This window comes from Lissotriton helveticus, chromosome 8 (genome assembly GCF_964261635.1).
Source record: "Lissotriton helveticus chromosome 8, aLisHel1.1, whole genome shotgun sequence".
Lineage (NCBI taxonomy): Eukaryota > Metazoa > Chordata > Amphibia > Caudata > Salamandridae > Lissotriton > Lissotriton helveticus.
Window position 1 is genome coordinate 567,291,512 of NC_136069.1, and position 6,326 is coordinate 567,297,837.

The 6,326-nt window shown below is 37.1% G+C and overlaps 1 long non-coding RNA gene across 1 annotated transcript; it reads left to right on the forward strand.

Moving 5' to 3' along the window:
* The first annotated feature begins 1,330 nt into the window (after window positions 1–1,330).
* Window positions 1,331–2,762, forward strand: LOC144771711 (uncharacterized). The gene is made up of 3 exons (XR_013599439.1): window positions 1,331–1,365; window positions 2,100–2,182; window positions 2,701–2,762. It is a non-coding gene; the product is annotated as an uncharacterized LOC144771711 (long non-coding RNA).
* Window positions 2,763–6,326: the final 3,564 nt, after the last annotated feature.

Below are 6,326 nucleotides of genomic sequence, written 5' to 3' on the forward strand. Positions count from 1 at the left end.
ATGAAATGTTGTTTCAGGTTTTTCTCAATTATGCTAGTGCCCAAATTTCAAACAATTGTTATCAACAACAGTAGTTGTAAACTGGTATGGATCCAGGAGGGATTTTCTCTCTTTTCTTTGGATTGATCCGTATTGTTGTGGCACAGCTTATTGTCTACTTTGAACCTCTAACATATATTATTTTTTTGATAATGTACAACAATCTACTGAAAGCAATCAATACTACTGAGTTGCCAAACCTATAAACCATGCTTACTGTGGAAGTTATAATTGGCCAATATGAATATAGACTGCTTTGTTCCATTAGATATATATGGAGCATTGTTAGTAGTCTTTGTAGTTAGAAAACCTCTATGGATACTATTTGCCGGTTTAAGAACACCCTAACGATTTATGCACTGATGCCAGATAAAGTTGTTAATTTCTTTGCAGTTATTAGTAGGGTATACGACTGTTTGGCAACCTTTGGTGAACTTTGCATTTTTAATGAGAGCCTGTGTAATTATGCAACGAAAAATTACAAAATGTAATATTTTTCTTTGATGAACAGTAATTTTGCCATATTGTGTTTTTTATGTTTTTTATGTTATAAGATGAAGCTACACTTTGACTAGCAAGCTCGAATTACATGTGAATTATATGAATTATATGTAAAATATCACCTTCCAAGATGGCCGCCAGTTTGCTATCAGACACATGGGACCCTTTGACAAACGATAGTCCTCTTTTGATCTCTAAATGAAAGTCCTCTTTTGATCTCCAAACGAAGCCCTTTAAAAAGCTTCGGGTTACATGCATTCATTCTTGCTCCTGAACTGACTTGGAAGTGACGGGCTGTAGCAAACTAATTTCAGGTATTTGACAGAGCAGGCAATTTAGATAATTCCCCCCTAATTCCCCCCTACTTGCTTGGCTTAAATTCTATACTGAACCTTTAACTAATACACATTTTTGGTGTTTTTTAGTTGTTGAGAGCTGACTGTGATAGACTCAACGTTGTAACTACAAACGCCAGAATAACACGATAGGAGATTTTCACAATTTTCTTAGTTATGTTACTCTCTGAATAAAGCTATTGAAAGCCTCATAATATTGGAGGTCCCACACTAGTATTTTAAAATTTCATAGTTTTGTAGGCCCCCTACTATAACATTAACTTATGTGTTTGATTAACTAAATCCTAACGGTTAATATCGGATCGGCCTGATTGAGGTACAAAATAAGATGATAGTGAGAGACTATATTTGTTTAGAGTAACACAAGCATAGGAATTAATTGCTTCTCTCCACCTGTCCACAGATATTTTATCTGCCCAATTCCTTTTCTATACATCTATGAAGTCAGGCGAATAAGGACTTCAAACAGGTATTTATTGACCATGCTGAGACAGTTAGTTCTTTGTCGCTTGCACGATAATGCGATCCATGTAGTGATAATTCTTATAAATAAATTTGTATTCTTAAATTTAGTTGCTCGATATAAAGAAATAGAGGTTCACCCCACCCCCCCACTCTCTCCGTTTTTTTAGAAAAATTAGTATGAACCAGCATTTAGTAATTTCACTGAGTGTTATGTCTTCAATCCTTTAGAGACTAATGTTCAGTCCCGGCTGTTTTTAAGTTATCTGAAAAACTAGCAAAGGACATAGAGTAGTTCCATAGACCGATCTCATGGAAGATATATTTAACTTGTGGATGTCGATGTCAGTCAAAATATTGTCTCTAAGGCCAGTGTTCTCAAACAGTTCAGAAAAGGGGGTGGTGATGAACAGAGTGTCTGAATTAAGCAGACCACTCTTACCCAGTCCAAAGATCAGGGCTTGATCCATCACCGTTATTTATCTCACTGCCCCATCCCAGCTCAGAACCTGGTCTTGAATCCTGATGGAGCAGTGAGAAAGGGACTCATGTCTGAGTATACCCTGCCACACCTATAGTGGCCAAAAATGATTCAGAAAAGGGGGTGGTGATGAACAGAGTGTCTGAATTAAGCAGACCACTCTTACCCAGTCCAAAGATCAGGGCTTGATCCATCACCGTTATTTATCTCACTGCCCCATCCCAGCTCAGAACCTGACATTTCTTTTGCTTGTGATGCAGGTTATTCTACTAAGAGAGATACAATCATTTCGATTTATGCCGTGTCGCACATTACCACTATAATCAGAACTTCCGTGGTTGAGGTAATTTTTTATATACATACATGACACTCTTTAAGGCCAAGACATCATTTTCAAGTAAATGCAATAAATAATGGATTATATTGTTCCAAGACATATAGACATTATTTAATAACTGAAATTGAAGTATTATTACAAACCAATGTTTTCTTGTAAATGTAACCACAGTTCAAGCATGAGTGACTCTTTATCTTTCTGCTTTGACAATCATGCAAACCGCTTTTTTTGAAAGTTCATTTTTAAATCATTCAAGGCACTATATCCTTTAGTGTTGAATCAGAAAACAATTTAATTGTGAAATAGACATCTATACAATGATTGCATTTGATGGAAGTAACCATTTGGGATGTATGACTTAGATAATTCTGAATCAAACTCTAGAATGATATGTAAATAGATATACAATGTATTTTGTTTTATAAAATATTGAGAGCTCAGGGTGTTATATATTTTGATAACTGCTTATTTCCTAAGCATAGGATACTTAGATGGTTTTTTAATGGCATCTTTGTTATTTTTAGGGTCTCCCAAGATATGATTTTTTATGTCCTGAGGATGGTCTCGGAAACGCAAGAATAGAGACAGAAACGTCGACGCTTGCTTTTTCTACCGGATAATAAATTAGATTGTAAATAGGTAGAAAAGCTCTTGCAATTGTTGTATAGAGAATTTTTGTAGATCAATTTATTTGTATGTTCTCTTACAACGTTGTATATCTATCATGTACCCTTGTAACAAATATTAAATCCGAATACTCTTTCATATACACCCTTTCTTTTGCTCTCTTTTGTCTCAAAAAGATCACTGTTTAGTGACAAACAGAAATTGACTTAAAAAACATTTGTCACAGTTGTTGTGCATGAACGGTATCAAATATATCAGGTCGTACGATTGTAGATATTTAAAATAATATTTGAAACATAAAGACAATTAAAACCCTTGAAGGTCCAATTACCATAACATATCTATTGCCCAAACCCTCAAGGGTATATTGGGTTGCTCACTTTTGTGTACCCTACACTCTAAATAAGGCCTTTCTCTGAGTCTCTGTGACAGGGAGCACCTGAGTCTCGAAGTATTTTAGTCTCACTTTGTTATGACCACACTTACAATCGGTGGGCATATTACAGAAGTGCCACGGGGTGCAAGAGCGTATGCACACCTCCGGGGCACTTTCATATTACAGAAGTGCCCGCAGACACTTGTGAGTCCCCTGACCCCATGCAAATGAGGGAAATCCTTTGCTTCTTTACTCATGCTGTGTTACAGACGTGGGTGTAGAGGCAAAGAAGCTGTTAGGAGGCGCAATGAATGTGTGCCACTGAAAAGGTGGTGAACTTTCAGTGCGCCCCCTGATGGCAGCCTTCTGGAGGATGGGAAGGAGTCCCATGGACCCCCCTCCAGACATCCCTTTGCAGGCGGGTGCAGTCACTCACTGCAGCCGCCTGCAAGAGGAATAATCCACATTTAATAATAATCCACATTTGTAAAGCGCACAATCACCCGTAAGGGTCTCTAGGCGCTGGGGGCCGTCGGGAAGATTAAGTGAGCTATTGCCCAGAGTCACATGGTGCTGGGCTAACCTGCCGCCGGAGCCGGGGATCGAACCCTGATCCCCAGATTCCAGCGTCAGTCGCCCTGGCCGCGGCGCCACACCTCTCCACTCCCAGGACCTCTCTCTAATCCCCCTTAAAAGTACAAGCTGGCTGCAGCCTTCACTGTGAAACATGTAGTTGTTTTCAAAGCAGCTGCTCTGTCCTTCACATGAATGCACTGTCCTGGGGACAGCACGAGTTCATGACTGCCCTGGAAGCAGTACATTGATTATGATATGGTGCATTTTGCTTGTTTGCACAGGGGGATATTTTAACACAGGTCAGTTGAAAAAACAAGACTGCAAAAGTTTGATGTGCAATTAATTAATACTTTTTTTTAATCCTTGCGCTTCAGGCTCTAGGGCCTTTGTTATCAACAACTTTTTCAATCGGATAGGTGCAACCCCTTGATGCATCAGGCCCTAAATAACACTTACAAGGCATCTAGAAAAAGCTGTTCAAGTTAGAAAAAATAAATAAACTAAAGCAGTACATAGTCAATACATGATCTCATACTAGTGCTTGATTAAAAGTGTCTGTTAAGATGATGACAAGTGTGCAGCACTTACAGAATACAGTTACAGGGAAAATCCTTTTTTTAAATTGAATTTGACAATTATTACAGAGAACAGTTTTGAAGGAGTTTGTTTAGAGATTTTTTGAGTACCATTATGCTACCCACTGTTGACTGCTTTGCTTTTTTAAAATGCTTCATTGAAATAATTCACCCATCCTCTCATTATTACTATGTGGAATTTAGTTTTATCTCTCAGTAACTTTATGAATCATATTAAATGTGTAGACCAGTGACAGACCAGTACTAATGTAAAAATAAATACAAAACAATTATTATTCCTCCGCAAATTAAAGTAGTTCTCAGGCTTAGCCCATGAAAAATACATTTACAATCCTACAGGTTTAATAATTAGTTTTCGTTTACTTTACGGAATACTGCATTTCTGATTACATGTATGAAAAATACAATGGCTTACATGTACAGAAATTTGTGTTATTATACCTCTACAGCACATTCACAACAACACAAAAATATATTACCACTGCAGCGAAGTTATCACAATGCATTTACCACCACAATGAAGTAAATTGCAAAGAAGTAGGAAACACATTTCATTTACAATGCATTTAAAGGTGTAATTATTGTAATTGTTGAGGGATTCAAAGGCTTTTTTAGAGTTCATGAATGGTTATCAAATATGGGCTGTGAGATTTGTTCGGGTTCAAGAATCGATGGTGCTTAGGGGTGGTAAGGAGTTTTAAGGACTATGGGATGGGTAATATATAGTGGCAGTAAGGATGTTTTAGGTTTCAGCATGGGTGGCACACAGAGGTAGTAAAGAGTTTTAAGTACTCAGGGATGAGTTGTAGATATGGGTAGTAAGCTTTGTTGGGCTCAGGAATGAGTAGTTTGCACAGTAGCAAGGAGTTTGCCAGGCTCAAGGATAGGTGTTTCATAGGAGTAGTAAAACATTTTAGTGGGAAGATGAATTGTGTATATATGTAGTTATGGGGATTTGTGGGATGAGTACTGTTAATGGGTAATACTTGTTGTTGTTGAAGGATAGGTATGTAGTAAAGATATTTTAGGGTTTAGAGATGTGTGGGGTTGAGGAGCAGTATTGAATTTTCATAATTACACTGTGCACATGTGCAGATGTGTAATAGATATACACACATGCACACACAAACAAACACACACACACAGACACACACACATATATATTATGATGCATTGTAATTTAATTCATGGTTGTGGTTTGAACTGTAATAGCTAATTTTCTGAATATGGAAGAGTTGTAATCGTAGTCATTGTTGTCCATTCACCGTAAGTGTAACGGATTGAGTTGGTGTTTGTTGTAGTAATCTATATTCCAAAAAAGTCTGTAAATCATATAGTAGAAAATAATCATCCTATTATTATATATGTGTAGTACAAGATGGGTGAAATAAATATACATTGAGAAGGAATTACGCAGGAGTAATACAAAATGTATACAACTGGAATAATGTGCACTTGAGCCCTCATCATAATAATTATCTTTTAATTTTCTGAATATTCATCGAGCCCGACTTTTCATCAGAACAATATAAGAGGTTTCTGGAATTGTTCTATCCAAAGGTTTTGTGTAAGTCATGATTGGTCAAGCACGTTGTATATTCACATAACAAGTAAACTAAAATGAATGGAATGTGTGGGTTTCCAACAGCAAACAAGGAAAACTCTGCAACACAATGATGTGTAAAACCGGAAAAATAGTCAAATGGAGAAAGGACACTTGAATGGGTAGATGTGCTTCTCTCTAAGTCATTGAGCTAAATCTGCTAACTTTAATTTACTCAACTTCAAATCACACTCTTGACACATCAGATACAAAATAAAATCCCAATAGTAAACAACAATGCATGCCACAAACATCATGGCAATATACCTCTCTGTCGCGCTAGCCTCTCTTAATTTCAGAAGCATCTGATTTATAGAGAAGCTATCCTTCAAAAGTGCTAGGTTAGGTTAATTTCATGTAATCATATCATTG